The sequence below is a fragment of the Gracilinanus agilis genome, chromosome 3 (genome assembly GCF_016433145.1).
Source record: "Gracilinanus agilis isolate LMUSP501 chromosome 3, AgileGrace, whole genome shotgun sequence".
NCBI classification, from domain to species: domain Eukaryota; kingdom Metazoa; phylum Chordata; class Mammalia; order Didelphimorphia; family Didelphidae; genus Gracilinanus; species Gracilinanus agilis.
In genome coordinates this window covers 542,339,233-542,365,443 of record NC_058132.1, presented here as the reverse complement: position 1 = coordinate 542,365,443, position 26,211 = coordinate 542,339,233, and positions in this window count along the sequence as shown.

Below are 26,211 nucleotides of genomic sequence, written 5' to 3'. Positions count from 1 at the left end.
TGATAGAGCAAACTAGCTTTGCTAGGGGACCATAAAACTGTACAAATCTACACGTCATCTGCTCTCTGACTATCCTTTCAACTCTATTAAGGGAAAGAAATATTTAGGGTACAATTAAAGAGAAAGTGGTTCTGGAACCATAGAAATTGGTTCCAGAATCAGGTCGGATCATGCACATTAGTTATGTGGCTTTGGACAAGCCACATAACCTCCTGAAATCTCATTTTCTTCCTCTGTAAAAATGAAATAGTTGGACTAGACATGAGTCTAATGACTCCTTTGATATAAGATGCATTTTATTATTGGGATTCTGGAACAAGTATGGACTCCAGTAGCTTCCTGGGCAAATGTTATTATTCAATTCAAAGAATTCTGAGTAGATAATTTCCAATCCAACAATGATGACAAGTAATTGAAATGCCTTGGTGACATTGTGGAATACATGTGGAAGGAAGGCTTTTTCTATTGGTTATATGGTAGAAATTATCAGCATCTTCAAAAAGATCTCAGCTAGTTTATGCTTTCTCTTTTCTTCCCTCTTCTCTGCTGAAGCCTATAGTGCTCAGGATAAAAGAACATGCAGCAACTGTGAATTTCTGTAAAAGTATTTTGCACCCTAACTCCATTTGAATATTTAGAAATAAGTCTCTCAAACAGAACATTTGATTTAATCTCATCTATTCTGGGTAAAAAAAATAGATTCTCCACCTGGCTCAAGAGGCCATACAAGTACCCAGGAGTTAGAATAATGGGCTAGGTGATACTGTCAGGCCATCTTCAATGCCCCAAAGAGGGAGGTGTGTTATTCATAGGTCAACTTTGGTATCTCACTTCTGTAGAAGGAAACATCTGGCAATTAAGTAATGAACTTTCAGGACAATTGTTATGCAGCAACTGAGCTAAAATTTGTCTCTCGGTTCCCTTGGCTGAGATAATGAGAAAGAGTATAGCCTGGAGATACTGGGGAAATAGGTTGTACATTTGTTCTTCTAATATTTTTGAAGTAATAGTCCCCTAGTAAAAGCTACCTGGTGGTAACAAGATAAATGGAACCAAGCCACTTGTTATTGACCCCTTAACAAATGGAGATAGCCTGTCTATGTGAGCTGATTTCAGTAAAGAAGAGAAATCCTTCTTACCCCTCAGAGTACATACAACCCTAAGGAGATTATGTAGCCTATCTGTCCATGCAACAGTGGAGCCAAAATACACATTATTCCATAGACACTCTCCCATGAATATCTGTTTATAGCTGTGCTGACAAACTTATGGCAAGAGTGTTGGAGCATGTTGGAGGCAGCTGTTCCCTTCCCCCTCTCCAAGCACACTTGAGGACATTTTGCTCATCATCTGCCCCTCTTCTCAGTAGTCCAATGAAAGTACTTCCTCCCTCCTCTGTCTAGGGTAAGGCAAGGGGTGGTGGCTAACATGTGGCATGAGGATTGCAGTTTGGGCACTCAATGTCTAAAAGGTTCACCATCACTGCCATAGAGTGCAACATTGTAGTTTATTGTGAATCTAAACACAATCAAATACTTTTTCCATTCTCTTGTAATGGGGAACACTTTAGCAAATCATGCTCTAGGAAAATCTCTGGATATTCTATAGAAATTGAAGTCCAGATAATTTAATGTCGTGTATAAAAAAAGCCAAGTGATTTTTATGGATCAAAAAGAAAAAGAAAGTGATCACCAGATTCTCATTGAAGACTCTAAATCAGAACAGCCAAATAAGTCAGATTTGGATAATATTTTAATGGACTTCTTAATCAGAGCAATTTATGCTGTCTTTTTTAAAAGATTATTTGTACATATGATGCTCTTAATTCTCTATTTATACATCTATGTTTTTATATATGTACTTTATACTTGTAGTTTATTAAAGAAGAATTTATTGTTATCTTTTGTCAATATTATATTTTGTATCTTGATTATACTTGGTTCACATTGTTTATATTAAAGTTTTTGGGAGGTGGGGGTGGGGATGGGCAGGCGAGAACTTGCATACACAGCATCCTGGATGGCTTATACTACTGTGCTATCTTCACATCTCGCTGTACTAGAAAGTGTTACTTCTCCTTTCTGTTGAAAGGAATCTTTGTATATATCATGTACATGTAATAAAGAAGAGAAAGATTAAAAAAAAGAAAACCTAAAGTAAAGTAATGTAAGTTCAAACGTTTATTTTTTTCTTTTATTTTCCTTAAAATAAATAGAACACAGCTATTTTTAATCTTAGGGGTAGGGCCCTGAGTCCTTCCAAACCCCCTCACATCAGAGGAAAAACAACCCAATTAGTTGATCCTCAGGTTTTAACCTGGGGTTGGGGGTGGGACTCCACCTTGAAGCCAAAAATTGCCAGAGCACTGGAGTAGAGGTAGTGAGTTCTGCTCAGCAAGGTTTGTTATTACAGAGAGTGATTGTTAAGCTGAAATTAGCAAAGACAGAGTTGTTTGATTTTGTTATTTTATACTCATAAAGTATTAATATTGAATGACTGTGAAACCATTCTTGTGCAAGGTTTTCGTACCCATGCAACATTGTTATCTTTTTTATTTTTTGTTTTTTTATGCTATTATTTGTGTTTGATCTTTAAAAAAAGGAAAAATGCAATAAATGGTTCAATAAATAGAAAAAAATACAAAATTACATGATCTTTCCTCTTAATATATAAGAAAAGGTGAGGTGAGCTGGGGTAATATGGAGGTAGGAGGTCTGGCTGTGCAGCTGCCTTAGCCCCTTCTCCAGCCACATGGACAGACAACAGATGGAGGGACTCACAAGGGGGAAAACACAACAAAAACATGCCCCAGGTAAGGAAAACACTTGGGGGGAGAGTAGGAGGAGAATGCCACATGACTGGAGCTTTTCCTTCCCTTCTCATATATATAAATATTTATGTGCTTTGGTATCCAGCTGAGGAAAATCTAGTTATATATCACACACACACACACACACAAAAGGAAAAAATGGAAACTAAAATCTAATAATGATAAGTTGCATTTTCTGAATAGTTTATTTTAATTATTTCCCTATCTATTCTAATTTCAAAGAATTATAAATATAGGATTTAAATAAATCCTTATAGCATATTTTGTTTTGAGTCATTTTCTTATAAAATGTACCTCTTTTGTTGCTATTCAGAGTATATTAATCTTCTAAATGCTGTTGCTATTCTCATTTGCTAAATGATTACAATTGATTGTTTTATCTTTTTTATGGAACAAGCACAAAATGAAATAATGGCACCTGTAATTCTTTGATCAACCAAGTGAAACATAACAAAGGCATACAAATAAAATGAAAATCTTCTAATTATGCTATTTTAAAAACTTCTTTTATCTTAGCATAAGTGTTTTGCATAAACAAATTATAATTAGCTACTAAAATACGCCTGTTTTATTTTTCTGGTAGTTAAGATGGTTCCATTACAATTTTCAATTACAAATTTACTAATAATATGAAGGCCAGACAGGGGTGGAAATTTTGAGGGTCTTTTTGAGAAATCAATAACTTTTATGAAAATAAAATGTCCCTAAAATTTTCTTGTCTTAATTTTGTCCTACTACCTTCACCATTTTCCTCCTATCCTGCTTCTCCCATCTCCACATATAGTTTTAGGATTAGGTGTCCTTTGAGCTTCATTTCATCACTAAAATGAGCAGATGAAGGTAAAAAATACCTATGGGAATTAAATTAGGTGGCATTAATGGAGACAATGGCAAAATGCTTCAGGGTGGTTGAAAAGAATGTTTTACTAAATTATTAATCCTCTTACAAGTTTATTGATACAATTAATTAATACATATTTAAAGAAAGGTATAAATGAGGATAGATCAGCTTCTTAATTATCATTGGATCACAGGAATTTGAGCCAGAATGAATATCTGAGATCATCTAGTCCCATGATGGTGAGCCTATGACATGTACATCAAAAATGGCACGCAGAGACATTTCTCTGAGCTGTTGCCCCCCACCCCAGAGCTGCTTTGTTTTCCCTCTCCACAGTACCTCCTTGGCCCTCTACCCAGAATCCCAATGGAAGCACTCACTCCCTTCCCTGAGTGGAGAACCCAAGTCAATCCCTTTCCTTCCTCCCTTCCCTGTGTGGGAGGATTTGATCTGGGGAATGTGGGACACAGCACACAGTCTTGGGAGTGTGGCATGACACACAATCTCTAAAGTTTCTGAAGGTTCACCATCACTGATCTAGTCCAAGCATCTAATTTCACATATGAGGAAAGTGAAGCCTGGAAAGATAAGGGACAAGTCCAGTAGCTGTAATTTTAAACCTTGACTTTTGTCTTTAACTACCTTTGCCCTCATGTCACATCTCCACAGACGCATTTTCAATCAGTTATTTCCAAAATAACGAAAATTTTCACTACTTCGATGGCTAGCTTATAAAAGAAATGAAGGGAGGGAGGGAGGGAAAAAGGGAGGAAAGAAGAGAAAAAGAAAAAGCAAAGAAGGAAGAAATGAAAGAAGTGAGCAATGGAGGACAGGAGATAAAGGAAGAATGAAAAAATGGCAAGGGAAGAAGAGACAGAAGGAATAGAGGAAGGGAAGGAGAGAATGAATATTAAGTCTCCTAAAATCGTTGTTAAATAATGACTCATAGCAATTTGATTTTTGGGGGGGCTTTACTCAGGGAATTGCTAAATTTTAATATATATTTTTTTCAGAAACATCCAAAACACAGATCTGTAACAAACATTCATATCACCAGTTTGTGGAATAATTTAAGAAAAACAAGTCATTTTGTTTTGAAAATAAATCATCTGTTATTTCTTCCTTTTTATTTCCTGATTTCTAATCAGTAGCAGCAAGATTAAAGTTAATATCATATGAAACCTGAGCATGTATTTTGATTAAAGAAAGCACAAAACAAAAAGTAACAGATTTTGTGTTATAAGTTATTTAGTTAAATGTGATGTATTTCCATTTAAATTTAAGTAAAACTCTAAACTCTCAAACAAGCTCCAAAATGCAATATTTATGGGGGGGTCTTGCTCCCCTTGTACCTTCTTCATAGAGTTCATTGACTGCCCAGAGAGGTGGAAACTACTGCTTTGGGTTGTAAGGGCAACCTTGATGGTTATCTTCCTTCTGTAATCTCAAAAGTCTTTACTTTACCAGTATGCTTTCCTTTAACAATCAGTCATTAGAATCACTTCATTAGCAAAAGGAAAAAAATTCTTCAAATACCATAGCAAAAAGAGCAAAGCCCTATTCCAACACAGAGGTGAATTCTTTCATGAATTTACATAGAGTTTATGTAGAGAAAGTTAGAACGAACAAAGTACAGTTGTGAAGCACAGGTGAAGGTGACAAAAATAACCAAGGCCACATATGACTGAACACCTGAATCTCAATGTCTACTATTTCTTCAAATGATGCTTATGAAATTATCTATGAGGTATGGTACTGATGATAGAAGTGCTACTATATTGCTTATCTTGGTTGTCTCTACACCAACATTCATAGTGACTAAGCTAAAAATATTATGGGTAATATATTTTTTTTCTCCATGGTATTTTTTCCCTTACAAAAATAAATTTAAAAATTGAGGCAGGTGACTAACATGGACTTTCGCCTTTCTCATAGGATTATGTCTCAGCAAGATGGCCCATACTATACCTGGGCTAGATCAACTAGATTACTCTGTGGCTAAGCTGGTTTCTCATGAGACTCTGCTATTGCTAACCTAGACCAAGCAGGCTGCTCTATTGTTAGGCAGTTGTGATAAGACAATTCCATTTAGTATATCTATTGCTTGACTGTGTCTATGAAACTGGGCTATGGAAGCAGCTTGGCTAATGGGCTCTTTCCAATTTTCTGGAATCCCTAGGCTCATATTTCATAGCTGATTTGTTTTCTATCTTCGACTACTGGCTTAGCTATTTGGTTCTATTCTCATTTCAGGTGGAATGTTATAATATGTGATAATTTATAATTCTAAACCCTTATGTTTTGGAACTATTATTCAACCCTACCTTCTAACTGAGTTAAGAACAAGTTCTGAGGCATATCTGTATAAGGTAGATATAGGCAACTCTAGGAACACACCTTGTGGCGCCCTGACAATCAGAGGACACTTGCCTCTTATCCCATGTGTCTCCTGGTATCTGGAAGACTAGACTCTTACTCAGATTGAGGTCAAGTGTGGGCAATCAGAGAGACCTAGGAAAGTGATGTTACTGAATGTATTAATTTGCATTTTAGGAAGGAAGAGGGCCTTCTCTTTTACTGGGAATCAAGAAGAGAGTAGATAGCTAGAAGAATTGACTGGTACATCCTATTAAGATAAAAATAATAAAGGCTGTTATGATAATATAAATTAGTATTTTAATTAAAGCCATGCTGATAGATAAAGTCATTAGACCACGGGCTTGTAAGAATTTAAATCTGCCGCTCCAGCCATTATTGTTACCTCCCGTCTCTTCCTGAAATCTGCTGGCCAAGAAACCTACTTCCTCCTAACCCAGGAGATTTAAACTGACCTCTGCGTGGTGATGTAGGCGTCCCCATGCCCAAAGAACAGGAATCGGAAACCCATTGGACCATGGGAAATGTAGTTTGATAGTTCCCACGTGTCCATAGAAAATATATATACTTTTAGATGGCATCTCCCAAATTTCACTTTTACAATCCATAGTGTAGCCACACAGCTGGCTGTGGGGGGTGGGAGGTGGTTAATAAAGCACCAGGAGGTGAGCACTGGCTAGGGAAACTATGGTGCACACATACAGTTGGGCTCAGGGCTGTCCAAGAAAGCACCTTGGCATGCCTGAGCATCTGGCTGAAAAGCTGGTACAGCTAACTGGGGGGTTCAGGGGACCTGTTCAAAGGGAACAACTGGCCACCTGTGGCTGCTTCCTTTTCTTTCTTTGACCCTCTTTTTATTATTTAATAAATAATTTAAAATGAGATAACGGTCTCTGGAGAATTTTAATCTTAACAAGTATTATTTTTATCTGTCTTGGTTCTTCCTCTTTCAGTTAGGGCAGGGGTTGGCAACCTTTTTGGCCGTGAGAGCCATAAACGCCACATTTTTTAAAATGTAATTTTGTGAGAGCCGTACAGTGCTCACAGTGCGCACTCCTGTAACAGTGCCTGAAAAAAAATTGACTTCATGGCTCCTGCAGAAAGAGCCTTATCTGGCCCTCAAAAGAGCCAGATATGGCTCTACAGCCATATATTGCAAACCCCTGAGCTGGGACAACAAACTTTGTGGAAAGATGAGCAGAAAATTCTCATCTTTGACAGATTTTTGATGGTTTGTCACCTACTAAAAGAAATTGGGAGAAAAGCTACCCTCTCCTTTCGATAATCATTTCTGGATTAAATATACCTCCTTCAAAAAGACTTTCCATATTACCTTAGTTTCAATTCAACCAATTCAACACCCCAGAATCCTTTAAGCACAATATAAGATAGATAGCTAGGGAGAAAAGTGTGAATACAAATTAATGCTATGGAGGCAAGTTTATTATCTTTTTAACTTCTTCATATGAAATTATGCTGTTCAAACATATAACACTGAGATGAAGGATGATTATTTCATATTTGAAGATCATTTCCTTTATATTTTAAGGCTTTTTAAATTTAACTCCTTCAGACATTTAGCTTTTTGTGGTCTCAACATATCCACTTCTTTTGTACCTTCATACATTTATACTAGTATCATGATTTATGTTGTTTCATAAATGTCATAAAAATGAATTGGCTATTCCAATTTATTGTGTGCATATTTTGGAGCTACTTGTAAATGTAAAGATTATTCCCCTGAAGAAAAAGTATCGTAAAGGCAAAGATTCTCTTTCTCTCTTCTCTCTCCTCTCCCTCCTCCTCCTCCTCTTCCTCCTCCTCTCCCTCCTCCTCCTTCTTCTTCTTTTTCTTCTTCTTTTCTTAAGATTTAATTTAAGAATTTCTTAAATTCTGACTATATATAAAACTATGATAGTACATATGTAATAAGAATTTAGTAAATGTTTGAAAAGTTTGATTCATACACAATCCAATAATGGAACTCTGACACTTTCACCACATACCTATAATGATGTCTCTACACTCGGTAATGTTACTTCTTCCCTTCAGAAATGGAACTATTTTGGAGATTCTTTAAATCATTCATTATCATTCTAGAACTGGTTACAGTTAGTGAACCAAAAGATAAAGAGGAGACTCTGACTAAAGAAGCAGTTAAAAAGGCCTGTTGGTTTCAGCCACTTTATGGCCTCATTGTTCCTGGGGGAACTCTGTGACTTTCTAGCTCATAGAAACATATGAAGAGAAAATAACGTATAATTTTGTGATATCATGTTGTTTGGAGGTTATCCTACTATTACATAGTACATTATTGGAGCCATTTCAAATTCTATTCTCTTGAAGTATAATTTTCCCCTCCCCATTCCCATACCCCAGGCATCCCAGGAAGAAAGAAAGAAAAAGAAAGAATCTCATTATTTCTCTCTTCTGCTGATAAACTCTAGGCTTTATATCACCTACCAAGTAAGGCTTGGTTTATTATTATTATTATTATCATTATTATTATTTTACCTTTTATTCATGTCCCTGAAAATTTTGGTATCACCCATTCTAGTTGTATCATCACTCAAATTAAGTAACTTTCTCCTCCTCTCAGAGCTTCCCCATTCCCTGTTTCCATGTCTTTGTTTATGTGATTTTCTATATCTACAATATTCTGCTTCCCATTTCGAATTCATACCATTCCTCTTAATACACTGAATAAAATTTCATTTGTTTTAGGAAGCTTTTTCTCTTTTCCTTTGGTGGTAAATTTTTTTTCTCAGATATGACATACTTCAGGCATTATTGTTGTTGTTTCAAATATGTCTGACTTCATGACCTCATCTGAGGTTTTCTTAACAAAGATACTGGAGTGGCTTACCATTCCCTTCTCCAGCTCATTTTATGTATGAGAAGCTGAGACAAATAGGTTAAAGGGCTTGTCCTGAGCCATATCTAGTTAAGTGTTTGAAACCAGATTTGAATTCAAGAATCTGAGTCTGCCTATTGCCAGTCTTAGGCATCTATCCCCTGCACTTAGAATTATATCCTTATGCCTATGCCCTATTTTCTAGCTGGGGTATAAACTCCATGAAGGAAGGGGCTCTGTAAATGTAGGTAATCATGTATAACCTCTACTGACTAATGGAGTATTCCATATATAACAAGTCCTTAAAGGTTTGCTGAATTTTAAGTTAGATAAGATGATAAAAAAAAAAAAAGAAATGAAGATAAGGCGTAGAGTTATACCTTATACTGTAGTGGTTCCCAAAATTTTTGGCCTACCACTCCCTTTTCAGAAAAAATATTACTTGGCCCCCTGGAAATTAATTTTTTAAAAATTTTAATAGCAATTAATAGGGAAGATAAATGGACCTGTGGCCATCACCACTATCCTGGATTGCTACAGCATCCATAAGGGGGCGGTAGCACCCACTTTGGGAATCACTGCCTTATAGACATATGTATTCCTATTCTTTCACTATATTCTATAGTAAGAAAGGGTGAAAAACATGTTTTGTTTTGTTTCATTTTGTTTCTGCTAGATAAATTTTAAAATTAACTCCTCTGAGAAAATTAATGCACAGGCACCAGTAAGTCAGTCAGTGCTAAACAGATTTCTGCTTTAAGTTATTCCAAACTTAGTGTACACTTGGTGTCTTTTCAAGACTTTATATCTAAAAGATTTTTTTTTTTAAACCCTTGTACTTCGGTGTATTGTCTCATAGGTGGAAGAGTGGTAAGGGTGGGCAATGGGGGTCAAGTGACTTGCCCAGGGTAACACAGCTGGGAAGTGGCTGAGGCCGGGTTTGAACCTAGGACCTCCTGTCTCTAGGCCTGACTCTCACTCCACTGAGCTACCCAGCTGCCCCTATCTAAAAGATTTTGTTGGAAGTATGCTACACATTTCAAATTATTCATAAATTTGTTTAAATTCATCCTATTTAGCCTCTTGAACAAAAGAGGGTAGTGTTAAAAGTGGGTAATCTTGCTATGTGTATTGTTATTATTAAAAATGATGAAGGCCGAGATTAAAAGGGAGAATAGTATTTTGATAAAAGCCATTGCTGATAGAATAAATCGACCACGCGCCTGTAAGAAACCTATTCAAACCTCACCTCAGCTATTTTACCTTTTGTACCTTCGCCCTGTCAGGTAGCTAAAGAGACTGCCCCTCCTGACTCGATGATTCTTATCCCCTCTCTTACATCATCACACTCCTGTCTGCCATGAGGAATGATGGGAAATGTAGTTTTCCAAAGTCCCCTAAAATGTCCACAGGAAGTTTGTCATATAATCTACATACCTTAAAGCTCAAATGAGCCCCAAATACCTCTAAATAGAACCCCAAGTGATTTTAATTAACACAGTATTTTTAGCCTGAAGCAATGCCTAGCAGGACAATAGACAGAATCTAAAAAAGTCCCTTATTTCCAAAGGAATTACAATGCAAAATGATTTTTCTTTAAAACACATTATACATTTTTAATCCATAAAATATGATAAATGATGGCTGAAAGCTCAGGATAGTCTATAAAATATTAGGAAAATATATAATTTTGTGGAAATAACTTGTATTTGTGAAAATAACTTGTATTTGTGAAAAAGGTAAAAAAATCTTGTTATAATACTAGTAATTAAAGCAAATGGAAAATAAATAGGAAATTAGTTTTATAAGACATTACCTTAAATGTTAATAATTCAGATAATCAAGGATGAGGGAGGTGATGAAAACATTTGTGGGTTTCTTTAGGCAATCCTGTATACTTTTCAAGACTTTTGAAAATGTATGCAGATATTGATTCTTTGCAGTCAATAATTTCTATTTGTCATAGGTTTTTCCTTTTTCTTAGTGGACTTTTATCACAAACATTACATTTAGATTTAGTCATTGATGTTTTGTTTTGTTTTATTTTATTCACATTTATTATAAAGAAGTGGAAAAAAAAGAGGGAACAATATTTTTCTGGATAACAGAGAGAGCAGAAATGAGGTTAAAAATGTATTTACATATGAGAGATTATATGAGGTATATTTAAGTGAGCAATAATTAAGCACTGATTATTCTCTAAAGTTGGAATTCTCTTCTTTCTCATTTCTAACTCAAAGAGCCACTCTTCTCTAATATACAGTTCAGGAACCATATTCTATAAAATACTTTTCCCAGTTCATCTAACTACTGATATATTTCTACCAAAATTACCTTCTAAAATTATTTTGTATATATTTATCTGAGATTTCAATCAAGTCTGGATCATTTTATATACTGGTAGCATGCATAAGGAGTTATAACTCTGTATGGGTAGAGACAATGCTGAGGCAATAATGAGTCATTGATTAAAGTCAAGATCTAAGCCCAAAAAAATGCTTAGGAGAGAGACCCATAGAGTTCAAGAAACACAAAAAAGTGAAAAATTTTAGGATATACAGATACATAGATAGGCAGCAGTGAATGGAGTACTAGTCCTGGAATGAAGAGACCTGAATTTAAATATGACTTTAGATTTTTACTATTTTTACTTATATGACCCTACCCAAGTCATTTAGCCCTTTTTTGTCTCTTTTTTTTCCCACTGGGCTTCCTAAGATGCTGTAATATTCGCAGTAGTTTAATATAGATGTCCTTCTCTTCAATTTCTAGGAAGTATTTACACACATAAATATATATTTACATATATGCATACATATACACATATGCATTTATATGTATATACATATGTACATGTCAGTACACGTGTTTAGACATATATAATTTTAAGGCTAAAAAATCCCTAATTACATAGAAATGCATACAATTCTAAAATCCAAATATTACTTATGACTCTTTTTAAAAAAACCTTTTCTGTCTTAGAACCAGTATTAAGTTTTGGTTCCAAGGTAGAAGAATGACAAGGACGAGGCATTTGGGTTAAGTGGTTTCCTCAGAGTCATGTAGCTAGTAAATATCCGAGGACAGATCTGAATCCAGGACCTTCTGTCTCTAGGTCTGGCCCTCTATTCTCTGAGCCACATAGCTGCTTCCAGATGACTTGTATTCTCCATTCAATTTATCCCATGGAGCCTAATTAATTTCTTAAGTTAAGCTAAGTGTCCATAAGTCCATTCATATTTGTGGAATAATCTCATACATAAAATATCCTATAATATGATTCTGACAAATGGCTGCTCTAGAAATCTTCCTTTCATAAATCATATATTTTTCTGTGTAAAAATATCTTATGTCCTCTATTCAGATGTGTATTAAGGTGGGGTCATATGAGGAAGGGGAATACAGCTGGGAACAAGGTGGAGTCTGTGTAGAAATCCCCTTCTCACTCACTTCTCTACCCCTTAACATTGTGAGACTTATAGGTACCCTTGAAAATCAGGTGACCTGGGAGAACATGCCTCTCCTGGGGGTCTAAAGGAATGGTAACCCCTCAAGGAGGAGTGCATGATGACCTTGTTCAATGTTGTTGTAAGCCGGGCTTCACTGAAGCCTCCAACCTCTTCACAGCAGGTGATCGGGCTAAAGATGGAACACAGCCTAATTTTGCTGCTGCACTTCCTCCTCTAACAGTCTCCCAAATGGATCTGAATGCAATCTGGTCTTTTCTAGTATTTATTGTAACAACAGGGTTAAAGGAATGGGTACAGGATAATGGAGGACAGTTGGTGCAGGTGACCCTAAGATTGTTCCCCCTAACAGGTCCTTCACCCTGGAAAGACAGAGTCTGTCTCAATCCAGAGTTTCACCTGACCTTCCCCACTAATCCTATTGTCTATGTAACTATTTGGATTATTATTCTAGATGAGGGACATATAAGGTAAGGTTCAAGGAATGAGGGGTTCAGGAAACTGCTCCCCAAGGAGTCAAGAATCCCTAAACATTGAATGGCAATTCTAATAATGAGGAGATGTCAAGATATTATCAAATCTTCAATAGCAAGTCTTCTCTATAGGTCAAGAACCTCAAAGATGTATTCTGGTGACTCAGAGCTAGATTCCTACATCTTTCCTCCTTGAGCTCTTCACCCAAAGACCCTTTCTTAGGTCCAAACTTCCCAGAAATCTCTGCTCTTTCAACTGTCATTTGGTCTCTTCTTCCTCCAAAATTCCGTGCCCCTTGCAAGAATTCCATCCCTTGTCTCCATTCTCACAGATGTGATTATTGTCTTGTTTTTTTTTTAATTCTGCTTTGATTATTGTGTATATATACTTCTGCTCCACTATTAGTGGTATCTTCCTTGAGGCTAATTACTTCATTTTCATTTTTTTAAATCCTTAGAATGATATGTGTTGAAAGGAATTCAAGTCCAACTTTTAACTGAAGCATGAATTTACTATATCAGAAATGCTAAGAGGGGTAAAAAATATATCTTGTACATATGTATACAAATGTTTCTGTATATAGATATGTATACACATACATACATGTGATATAAATGAAATGGGTGGTAAAGGATAAAGAAGAGCAAAAATTAATCTTTCTTTTGATAGAATTGATGAGACCACTGAGTAAAAAAAAGCTCTAAAGACCCTAAGCTAGAAAGTCCCCAGCCACATTCCCCTACCTTCTCTCCTTCCCTATCTAGGGCATGTTTGTATCTCATATCCCTGGAAACTCTAGCAGTAAGACATCAGTTTGCGTATATTTCCACGTAACCGGTGGATACCCTCTGATCCTCCAAGTCCTCATATGAGGCATAAGGTTCTCAGTTAACCATTACTTGTTACTACGTAAACATTGTTTGTTACCATGTTTCCAGAAAGTTTGGGTAGAAACTCCAGCTGGTTATAAAAATCCTCACTTCTTCCAATAAAATTGTCTCTTGATTCTCATGAGCCTTCCAGAGTCCGTTTATATTATTACCCCTCCAGATCCCAGACAGGTGGTCCCAACATAGAACCACATATTTTAAATTTTAAAAAATCCATTTTCTATGCCTCATTTATTTTGTGATAATTTAAATATTTAATAGTGAAAGTTCAAAGCCTTTTGGGAGACAATGATTCATAGCAAAAACAATTTTAAAATGTAAGAATGAACAATTTTCAAACTTTTCCTAGCATCTAAAAATGACATCATGACAATGTATTATATACATACATACATACATATATGTGCATATATTTATATTTAAGTGGCCCTTTTCTTTGCCAAAGAAAACATTTCACCATGCACAAGTGATTCAATTTCATTCCATCATTTCCAACATATTGCCTCCTCTATCTTGAATATTTCTTTATCTATTAATGAGTTCCCTAATGTTTATAAACATGCTCATGTCTCCACTATCCTTCAAAACTCTCACCCACTCCATCTATTCTTATAAGTTTCATCCCTTATCTTCTCTTCATTGTCCAAACTCCTTGAGATAGCTCTCTATAATAGGTGCAATTAATTCCTTTCCTTTCACACTGTTAATTCTATTTAGTCTGACTTACATCATTCAACTAAAACTGCTTTTTGCAAAACTACTAATGATCTCTTAATCACCAAATCTAATGGTTTTTCTCAATCCTCACCAATCTTGATTTATGTATCATTGTACACAGATGATAATCTACTTCTTGATTCTGTCTCCTCTCTAGCTTTTGAAACACAAATCCCTTCTAGTTATCCTCCTATCTGACCATGTGTGCCCCAGAGAGCTCTATCCTCTATCTTCTCTTCTACTCTATTCTTTCATTTGATGATTTAGCAAACTCCCATGGTTTCAATTATCATAACTATGCTGATGATTCTTAAATCTCCTCAACTAGTTCTATAATTCTGACTGACTTCCAGTCACAGCAACCAGGTTCTCGTTCGTCTTCCTAACATAAATCTCTGTTCCCTCCAGTCTACCTTTATTTGGTCACTTAACTGATCTTAATAATCTCCCAAAATAATCTTTATAAATATCTCCTTGCCACTTATGCTCATATGATCTAATTTTACCCTTTTAGGATTCAGACAGATACTCTGCTGTGCTTGAATATTTGCAAAGCATTTTATAAATCCTATCTTATTCAATGCTTACAATAATCCTGTGAGGTACATGCTTTAAATACCCTATTCTAAAGAAGAGGAAAAGAGAATAATTGTGGCTAAATGACTTGCCCAAGAAGAGACAGCTTGAAACAGAGCTTAGTAGTCAGAGCTTTTTAACCCAGTCCCACCCACCCCAGCCAGCCTCTCCTGCCTACCCTATGTCCCCCAAGGACCAGAGCTACTATCAATGTGTTCAAAGCTTCATTACCAATGACAGAATGTCTACAGAAGGTTTAATTGTGTTAATTTTAGGCAAGTAACATGGATGTTTACTTTTATTTTTAATGGTAGCTTTCATCACTTAACCAAGTATTTGTGAGTTTCCTTTTATTCCTTTTGGGGTACAGCTATGAAATATTTGTGGAGGTACCTAGGACAAATTAGATCCACTGAGGAAAGCATGGCTATGCTTGCCTGAGATTGCTGGCAAGGTTTGAAACTCTCACACAGAGGTACTGTTTCTCTTCACCAAAGGTTGAGTACAAAGCTGAGCTGTTTTAAGTGTTTTATCTGAGGAAATGTTCAAGGCTAGTTGTGAAGTGTTTACATAAGCCACTAAGATTTGTTTGTGTTCTGTTCCTGAGAAAGTTTCAGACCTCTTGTACCAAACCCCCACTAAGAACTCTATGGCATTTCACAGGCAGATGTCTCACTAATGCACATTCAATTTGATGTATGGATCTATTGCCTAACAGAACATCCTCATTATAAAAGTTTATTTCTTTATCATAATAAACTGAGAGTATGGAGCACATACATCTTTCCCTCTGGCCCTTGCTTTGTTATCTCTAAATCTATTGATATCTATCAATCTATCCCTCTCTACTTTTTCTCTCAATGTCAGAACCTTGGCACTCTACACATAATACCCACAATATATTTTAATATTATAATTTTTTTCTTGCAGTCTTGATATTCAGGATAGATTATAAAATATATTTTTGTGATATTTCAAAGATTAATATACTTTTTATAGCAGTATATATTTTAAAAGGTGGTTATCACATAAGTCTGCATGGGGGGGGACTTTTGCATCAAAAAGAAATAACTTGGAGTGAATATTTTGCATTATTTTGCCAAAATAAGGTGTGAAGAATGAATTAAACTCTTATTGTATATCAATTAGAGATTTTTAAGCTAATCAATCAAAAACTTAAAAACTTAATTACTACTTTACCAGTCACAAAGTATGACAATTCACAAGTCACTTGCTAGAGCCAGTGACAACTCCAGAGGCCACTGTCTCTCCCACCCATCCTCTTGGGGCAGTTTTAGGCAAATTGAAAGACTGTGATTGGTTCCAGCAAAGTGGGGAAGGGACAGGAAGTGATATAGAAAAAGGACTATAAAAACTCCTAAACTTCCTATCCAAGGAACTTCTTCTAGAATCTTCTCCTTTAATGTTCTTCTTTGAGGTCTCTGCTTCTTGGAATCTTCTCCTTTGGACTTCTTCTTTGGAGGAGAGCTCCTTGGGGCTTTTGGACTTCGACTTTGACTTGGAGCTTTGGGCCTTTTGACTGGAGTTATATGCTGCTGGACTTCGGCTTTGGTGCTACTTGGAATGGGAGACTTTCTGGTTGGGTACACTGCTGACTCAGTGAGCTTAGCTCGTAAGTTTTTCTCCATTGGGACTTTGCCTGTATCCTGCCTGGCTTGCTGGTGAGTGACTAGGATTCCCACATGGATATTGGAACTCTGCTGGGGAACAAGCTTCATTTCACCAGATTGGCATTTAGGGTAGACTAGGCAGTCTCCTTAACTCTTCCCCTTCCACATTTCCCTCTTTTTGCTAATATAAAAGCTGCTAATAGTTTTTATAAGTTAAGGAATAATAATTGGTGACCACATTTTTATAATTCTCTTATTTAGTCAAAATCCCAATTTAACCATCATAAAGGTATAAATTATATAATTAGTAATGTTTACTTGGAACTGAAGTCCATATGATCTAGTTCTACCCTTTAAGGGTTCAGAAAATTTTATTTTATTCAAGTATTTTATATATGATTTAATATGTTTTTTAAAAAAAATTCTAATTCTAATTTATATGTATTTTGTCCTTGCAGTCAACTAAATCTCTATATATCCTTTAGATATATAGACATAAACATATGTGTATCAGTTATTATATCATCTATTCTTTTGTTCTATCTTTTCTGTCTTGAAATTTATTTTTTATTTATTTAAAAAATTTAAACCCTTACCTTCCATCTTAAAATTACTACTTGGCATTAGTTCCAAGGCAGAAGAGTACTAAGGGCTAGGCAATGGGCATTATGTGACTTGTCCAGGTTCACAGAGCTAGAAAGTACCTGAGGCTAGATTTGAACCTAGGACCTCTCACCTCTGGGCCTGGCTCTCAATCCACTGAGCCACCCAGCTGCCCCTTGAAATTTATTTTTAGATCCATGCTAAAGAAATTAAATTACTCATAATAAATTTTATTATAGATTTGGCTTATTGATTCAACATGTGTTTTATAGTCAATTGTTTTCATCCCAGATCTAAAATCCAACAGATGAAGCATCAATATATATTTATGTATATTTAATATATTCAAATTTAATGTCGTTCATACAAAAATTTTAGTATAATGTTAAATAAACAGTTTTGAAGATCAAACTAGTATTGAAATGCTTTGTTTCAAGGTGATTTCAATTTCTTCTATTAATATACTTTTGGGATATTTATAAGGACTAATTACAAAACAAGTTGATTTTGCTATAATTTATTTTGCATCTTCATCTTGTTCATGAGGACACTAAAATAAATTTTTCAAATACAAACTATTTCTGAAATATTCTATTAAACTACCACTTTTTTAATCTATTGAGACAAGAAATTTCTAGTTAATATTATATATTTTAAAGTAATTTATTTATTTAAAATGGATATTGAAACAAAATAAAGCTGGGTTTTATACTGGATGTCAACTAGAATAAAGTATAATTTTATTTGCAAGGAAAAGTAGAAGGGAAAAAGTTGTTTCTAGAAGTTAACCTAAAAGAACTGATATTATTATTATTTTTGTACAATCAATATATTATAAATATTTCACCCTTTAATGCCATATTTGAATTTGTCTTGCATTCATCATGGAATATAAATCCTTAAGCTATGTTATAATGGTCCTGGTGATATAGGAGCTGAAGCTGAGTGTGTGTGAGTGAGTGATACCTAAGTGTAACACCTAGGTTGTGAGAGTGAAACACAAAGGGCCTCGAAGAAATGGTTGTAGTTAATCTTCTAGACTCAGCTTCAGAATAACTGTTCCAGAATGGCCATCAAATGAAGAATATGTGATTAGAATTGCACAGCTACTTCTAATTTACTATTCTGGCCTAGTAAGGATAATGCTAGAGTTGACAGCAGATTATATCTTGCTGTGACAGTTATTATTTTCCTTCCCTTAAATGTCCCAGGGATACAATCACTAAGCCTTAAGATAGAGTTGACACCAAATCAAGGTAAGTTCAAAGATTTAATGTGCTTCAGGTTTAGTAGGGGAGTAGGGTAAATAAGTGGGAAGGATGGAAACAGGAAGTTCTTAATCTAAGCTAATGATGAAAAGATAGTACTTGAATTGAAGGTAATCAGGCTTTTCAGTTGTCAATAGATAATTGGGTGTTGCCAGCCTGGCAGGGCCAGACTGGTTCACATAAATCAAATTATTTGATGGTAGATGTTGCTTCTTCTTCTTGGTGAATCAAGGATCAGATTATTCAGTATAAGGGTAACACAGGATCTGGGACTGTGAAAATGGTCAGTGCAAGTTGATGATAACTCAAGTTGGCCTATGGCCTTCCCTCACAACACCATGACCTCCCACTCCCCAAATATCTCAGATTCAGACCCCGTCCTACTTAAAATCCTTCCTTATATACCTGACCACCAACTGATTTGGCACATGCCGGTCCCTGACAGGTTCACTCCATTTCATGTTCTAATCAGTTAAATGTCCATCATGTTGCTTTCCATATTGGTTTGCAAAATATCATTAAAGCTATAATACATTTCATTCTCTGGAACATAATATATTTTCTTTGGTAAACAGCTCTTTCATTTGTGAAATATTATATATCCTTTTTTTTCTCATTTTTGTTTTCATTACAGCAATGATGATACCACCTTTACTCAATGAATTACATTCTTAAGTTAAAATCTAATGGCTTAATATTAAATAGTTTAGGCGAGTTACTAATTTATCCAAAGAATGTACTGAAATTCACTCTTTTTAAATTTGCTTCTCTAAAGAAAACCAGAGTAAAAGATTCTGGTCTCGGCTTTTCAGTCCCTAAGAACAATATGACAAATTTTCATTTCATATGTATCTCTAAATATGAAATGTCTGAATAAATTAATTAATCTGGTTTAAAAAAAAGAAATCATATGCAAATGGATATTAAAGCTATTTTAAAAATAAAATGCAGAGTGAAAAGAATAAAAAGAAATGAGAATACCCATTTGTTATTTTATATATAAATGAATACAGATTTTTGTGTCCATTGCTAATTAAATAAGAGAATTGACTGGCCTTGTTATTTCATTGATATATGATATTTACAAAGGAGAAATCTCCCTCTACAAATGAAGGTCTATTTTGTACTAATAATTTATAATCTTAAAAACTGCTCAGAGCACTAAAACTGAGCAACTTACTTTGTGTAATGTAGCTAATTTGTATTTCAGGTAGGACTTAACTGTGGTCTTCTTAGTTTCACTTTCTATTTGCTATATTTTGCTGCCTTTCTTCTATTAATACAATAAATGATTACTTGATACATTTAATCACAGAGAGAATTTTGTTCATCATTCCTATGATTATAAATATGAAATAGTTCATAAAACAGAGACATATATGGTCACCATTTGTGCATGTCACATTCATGGAAAATACCATTTATAAATTCGAATGGAATTTATGTTTGATTTATTCGTACAGCTGATAAGTATGCATATAACTTAGGGTATTTTGGTGATTGAATAGATCCCTGGAAGATTTCTCAAGGAGATTGCAAGGAACTATGCTTAAACACAAATGAAAACAAATTAAGTATTCCCATTTATACACACACATATATAATTTTAATATTATGTGCCATTTGAATAAATCCATGTAAACATATAGTTTGGTGAGTTAGTCTATATAATCATTGATTTTTTTCTCAATTAAGTAGGAAAAAAACAGACTTGATCACATTTACAAAACCAAATAATTTTTTCTGTCAATTTTTTTAACATACAAATAAATATTCATCAAATGATAATAGAAAGGCAGATGAAGAGATGAATTGTATTTTCCTGTCTTGACATTTGGAAATAAATCATGGAATACCACAGTCTTAGAAGAATCAAAATGTCAAGACCCTCTTAAGTCCAATGGGGAGAGATATAGTAAAAGTAAGTAGGTCACGACACATTGCTAATATTGAGTTTTTTAAGCTGCATTAAATATATTATAAAACATATATGGCAAGAAAATAGTATGATGCAGTTATCTAGTGAGAGTGAATGATAGATGCATAGCTTACCTCAGAATATTGAAAGGCTAAGAGAAAGACAGTGTTTTGGGCCTGTCTTCCATGTAGGATTATTATTTTTTATATTTTTAATTTTTTTTAACCCTTAACTTCTTTGTATTGGCTCCTTGGTGGAAGAGTGGTAAGGACAGGCAATGGGGGTCAAGTGACTTTCCCAGGGTCACACAGCTGGGAAGTATCTGAGGCCAGATTTGAATTTAGGACCTCCTGTCTCTAGGCCTAGCTCTCAATCCACTGAGCTACCCAGCTGTCCCTATGTTGGATTAATGGGAGTATTCCAATAAAAAAATTAAAAGGAAGTAAAATCATGAGTACATTGCAATATATATCTAATGATTAAATAAATCCTTTAATTAGAAATATGAACCTGTCAAAGCAAAAATTGCTTAGTATATGTTCAGAGCTCTTAGACAATTCTCAATTAATATAAACCCGCTATTTCTAAATATGCCTTGGAAACTTCAGGGTAGTGTTTAACTTTGTATAAATTATTTTTTCTGACTATGACTATATGCTAGGAAAGGTGCAGGACACTCTAAAACACAAAGCAAGGTGTACACTAAGGCATTAAGACATCTTCAGTTTAAATTTTAAATGCTGAAGAAAGAAATGTAGGGAAGAATTGATTTAGAAAACTAAAAAGAACAGTGAATTTTAATTGGACTGAAATCTGTGGTCCTTAGTATTCGTATGATTTTATTGGGTAAAATATGAACTGTAAAATAAATTATAAAGCAAAATCCTCCATTAATTCCAATGATATTCAATATAACAAGATTCTTGAACATATAGCATGAATACAGTCAAAAGTAGTTTTGATTGAGGATTTAGCTATTTTAGAGTTAACCACTAGGAAGTAGCTAGAGGGATACCCATGTATTTGAAGGGGATTTTGGGGAAAGATATACAGATAGTGAAAACTTTTAGGACTGAGAGACTTGTGGTTAGATAGTTATGTGGGATCCTTGATAGACTGCTAAACCCATAATCACAAAAATCTAGGTTCAAATCTGATTTCAGATATCTTACTAGCTTTGTGACCGTGGACAAGTCAATTAACCTTCATTTGCTTCAGTTTCCTCAAATTTAAAGTGGAGATAATGACTATCTCCCAGGGTTGTATTGAAGATCAAATGAAATAATATTTATAACTGCTTAGCACAGTACCTGACAAATAATATACACTTAGTAAATTCTTATTTCCTTCTTACTTTCCTGAGTTTCAATCTTATTTACAAAATGGGATGCTAATGATTTGACTATTTACTTCCTATTGTTTTAAGATAAAAATTTGTGAAATTCTAAAATACTGTGCAAATGAGTTATACAAAAACAAAGTATTTGAAATTATTGCTGCCTTCCAGGTGTTTTAATATCTAGTCAGGGCATAAAATGTAAGGCCAATTTACAAGTAGAGGACAATAAAAAAACACTATATGATTCAAGATCAAATCTATGCACCAAGCATTATAATTTAATTCAATGATTATTTTTCTAAAGGTTCCCTATTTGCCAACCACATGCTAAGGAGAATTAATAGAGCTCACAATGAAAAGGACAGTGGGAGAATTTCTCCTAAATCTCAGGGAGAGTGTTATACTCAGTGCAGAACAGAGAGAACTGAGCTAATTATTCATAAAGATTAACAAACCAATCTTCTCAACTACTAAGTGAAAACATTCTCCCTTAATCTCTACCTTATTTAAATTCCTATGTTGATTTCAATGACCAGAAACTATTTCTTCATTTTTCAAAGCAATCTGATCTTAACTCTGCCTCTGTGTTTTCTCAAAGCTTGCTGTGTCCAAGCATTTTTTAGCTATACATTGAACATAGTCTTCTCATCTGTGCCTGGATTGTAAAACAAAACAAAACAAAAAACAGATTTATTTGATTAAATCACTAGAATTATTGTGTTCTGATTGAGCAATTTAAGTGTAAACATTATTTTTTTATCTTTTTTTTTTTAAACCCTTGTACTTCGGTGTATTGTCTCATAGGTGGAAGATTGGTAAGGGTGGGCAATGTTGGTCAAGTGACTTGCCCAGGGTCACACAGCTGGGAAGTGGCTGAGGCTGGGTTTGAACCTAGGACCTCCTGTCTCTAGGCCTGACTCTCACTCCACTGAGCTACCCAGCTGCCCCTAAGTGTAAACATTTTAATGGCTATTTAAGATATCTGAATAGATTTTTAAAGATTACATTCAAGATATTTTTATACATTTTAATAGTAAATAAATTCATCTCTCTCCCTTTTTTTAATATAGGCAATGTGTAAGCTCTTGAAATTTAGCCTTTTCCCAAACTATTCTTCTTGAAATCAGTAAGTTCATAATTATACTTCATAAAATACAATAAAAGAAAGCATATGTTAATGTTATTTTTGCTTAAAACAATCATATAAAATGACAATTATATGCAATGGATGAGTTAAACTAGAATCATAAATTTTAAAAAACAATACTTGTCAACTGATATATATCACAGAGACTTGTGTTAATATTACGGATTTATTTATTTTAGTTAGGTTGAAAAGAAGAAAAATAGGTGGAAATATATATATATATATATATATACATATATATATATATCAGATAGAGATATGTAGATGTAGTTTTTAATAATAAGCTCCTTTATATTCTTGGCAATATTATAGCTAAAAAAGAGTGTTTATAGCTATGTCTTTCTTCCCACTATCTTCCCTATCCTCCTACTTTTAATTAATACCTGATCCCATCTAGCTACGAATACCAGAGTAATAATGCATTCTTCTCCCATCTAGTTTCTAGTTTCTACCAGTACAGGTATACTCCCCAAATAAGGCATAGGTCTAGGACAGTGATGGACAAACTACAGCCTGCAGGCCAGAAGCGGGCCCCCTGAAATGTTCTATCTAGCCCTGCAACATTATTCCTAATCTGATGAATGCAATGAGTAGGATACAATACAATGAAACTTCGAAAGAATTGCCTTAGAAACAGACTGACAGATGAGCATTTCCTTTCCTTTGGCCCCCTCTTTAAAAAGTTTGCCCATCACTGGTCTAGGTTGTAACTTTCCCCTTCTCAAAAGGGGATATGCTATAGTGATCTAAATATATGGTCTCTACAAATCATGAAAATAGAATTGAGTTAGTCAAGAAGGATTTCTTAAGCACTTTCTATGTGCCAGGCACTATGGTAATTGCTGGTTATAAAAAAGAAGGCAAAAACAGTGCCAGATCTTTGGGAACTTGCAATTTAATAGAAGAGGTAACGTTCAAACAATTATGTAAAAAACAAGACAAAGAAAAATTGGAGATAATCTCAGACAGAAAGTACTAAACATCCTTGTTTATGTATAACATCCCATAGAAGCTGAGACTTCAGCTGAGACATGCAGAAAGCCAGGAGACAGAGATTAGGAGGTCGAAAATTACAGTCATGAGGAATAATCGATAAAAAATGCTCAGGATTAGGAAATGCAAAGCAGAATGTATGGAACTACAAGGAATTTAGTATTACTATATTGTAGAACACATGGGAGTAAGGTCTAGGGAGACTGGAAAGATGGGGAAGAGCAAAGTCTCTCCATTACTTACAAAATAAAATATAAAATTTTCTTATTTGGCCTTTAAAATAGTAAATGGGTGAGGATGTATATATATATATATATGTGTATATATATATATATATATGAGTGACATTCTAATCTGTGCTTAAGGAAGACAAATTTAATAGTGTATGGACTATATCTTAATGTGAGGAGAGATTTGAAGAACGGAATAAAACTGGGAGACTATTGTAATATTTCAATTGCAATTAATTGTACTATTCCAATATTACACCAGTGAGGTGATGGGACCCTATATTAGAGTTATAGTTTCCATAGGAAAGAAGGAAACATGTATGAGAGATAGTGAGAAGGCAGAAAAATTCCACTTATTCAAAATGAATTGTTATTTCTGATGTTTAACATCCGATACTTATGCTTGGTAGTGGGCGGAGTTCCAAGTTTTGGGTTTTATGAGAAGAGAATTATTAGGAGCATGTAACCTAGTCTAACCTAAAGGTGAAGGGCTAGTACTTTTGAATAATTGTTTATGTTTATGTTTGAATAATTGAATTATGTTTATGACATGTATTTTTTCTTTTCTTTTTGAGTCATCAGAAAAGAACTCTCTGCAATCTCTCTCTCTCCATATATATGTATATGTATACATATACATATACTGATTTCATAATTTAGCAAGAATGAAGGCATAATGTAGCATGGGAGACCCTCCAAATTTTCTATGGAAAGAAGTACATAGAAACATGATTTTCTGGTAATTATAGGAAGTATGAGAAACCTGTTTCCTCTCCCATTTTTTTATTATCTCCAATAAGAGTTGAAAAATCAATGTATTCCCATTTTCAGGAAACATCCATTTGGTTGAAGGATAGTTTAAGATTACTAAATAGCAAATATATTCTTATATGGTAATCATCACTGTTTATGCCTTTGTTGTTTGCTTCAGGAAAGTATAACTTTCATTAATGACTCCAACTTCTCTCAGAAACAAAGTAGGATCTTTTTAATATCAATATTTAATAGGTCAGAGAAAATAGAATTATATGACAATGAAAATCAGTGTCATGAAAAAGACAATGGGAAGGTACATGATAAGAATAAAAACTTTACAAAATATATCTTTGAGAAATTTAGAACAAAAATGAAAAAAAAATCATTAAGGAAACATATGCTAGAAGAGAAAATGAGTTTGTCAGTTGGCTAGGCATTAAAGGTAGAGGAACTAAATATTTCCCTAGTTTCCCCATGATGCCAGAATAAAGCAGAGCATGCCTTTGAATTGGTCAAAACGGGGGACAGTTGGGTGGCTCAGTGGGCTCAGTGGATTGAGAGTCAGGCCTAGAGACTGGAGGTCCTAGATTCAAATCTGGCCTTAGACACTTCCTAGCTGTGTAACCCTGGCCAAGTCTCTTAACCCCCATTGCCTAGCCCTTACCACTCTTTTGCCTTGGGACCAAAACATAGTATTGATGTTAAGATGAAAGGTAAAGATTTTAAAAAAAAGTAAAAAAAAATGAATTGGTTAAAAGAGATCTAAAATGAGGAAAGTATCTGTTGCAAATGATTAGAATTCAATAGGATGGTTATTCATGAACAGAACAAAATCTTTATAAATAGAGGTAATATTCAAAATTATAAAAGCCAAAGAACTCAAAAACCAGTTGAATATCTGGAACAGTCATATCAAATGTGATATTTTTCATGTTTATAATTGGACTGCCATTACTATACTTGGTTGCTATTAATGTTCTCTTTTTTTTCCCTAGAGAAATTTTGCCTAGTTATTTTATGGAGTTCAACTTTATAAACATGTTATAATAAAGATATGTGAATCCTCATAGAATTGTTGACTTGATAGATTAGACATTTTGCTGAAGCTTTGGTTTTACATTCTTTCAAAAAGCTACCTAATTATTTATTGTATTTCATAATACTGTATTCTGACCAATGTATTTTGATAAAAGAATCAAAATTAAAGTCACATCATAATACAATTCATGAATCCAAAATAGATACACATCTATTTGAAAAAAAGAATATTCTTTTATGTTGGAAAGTATATATATATATAT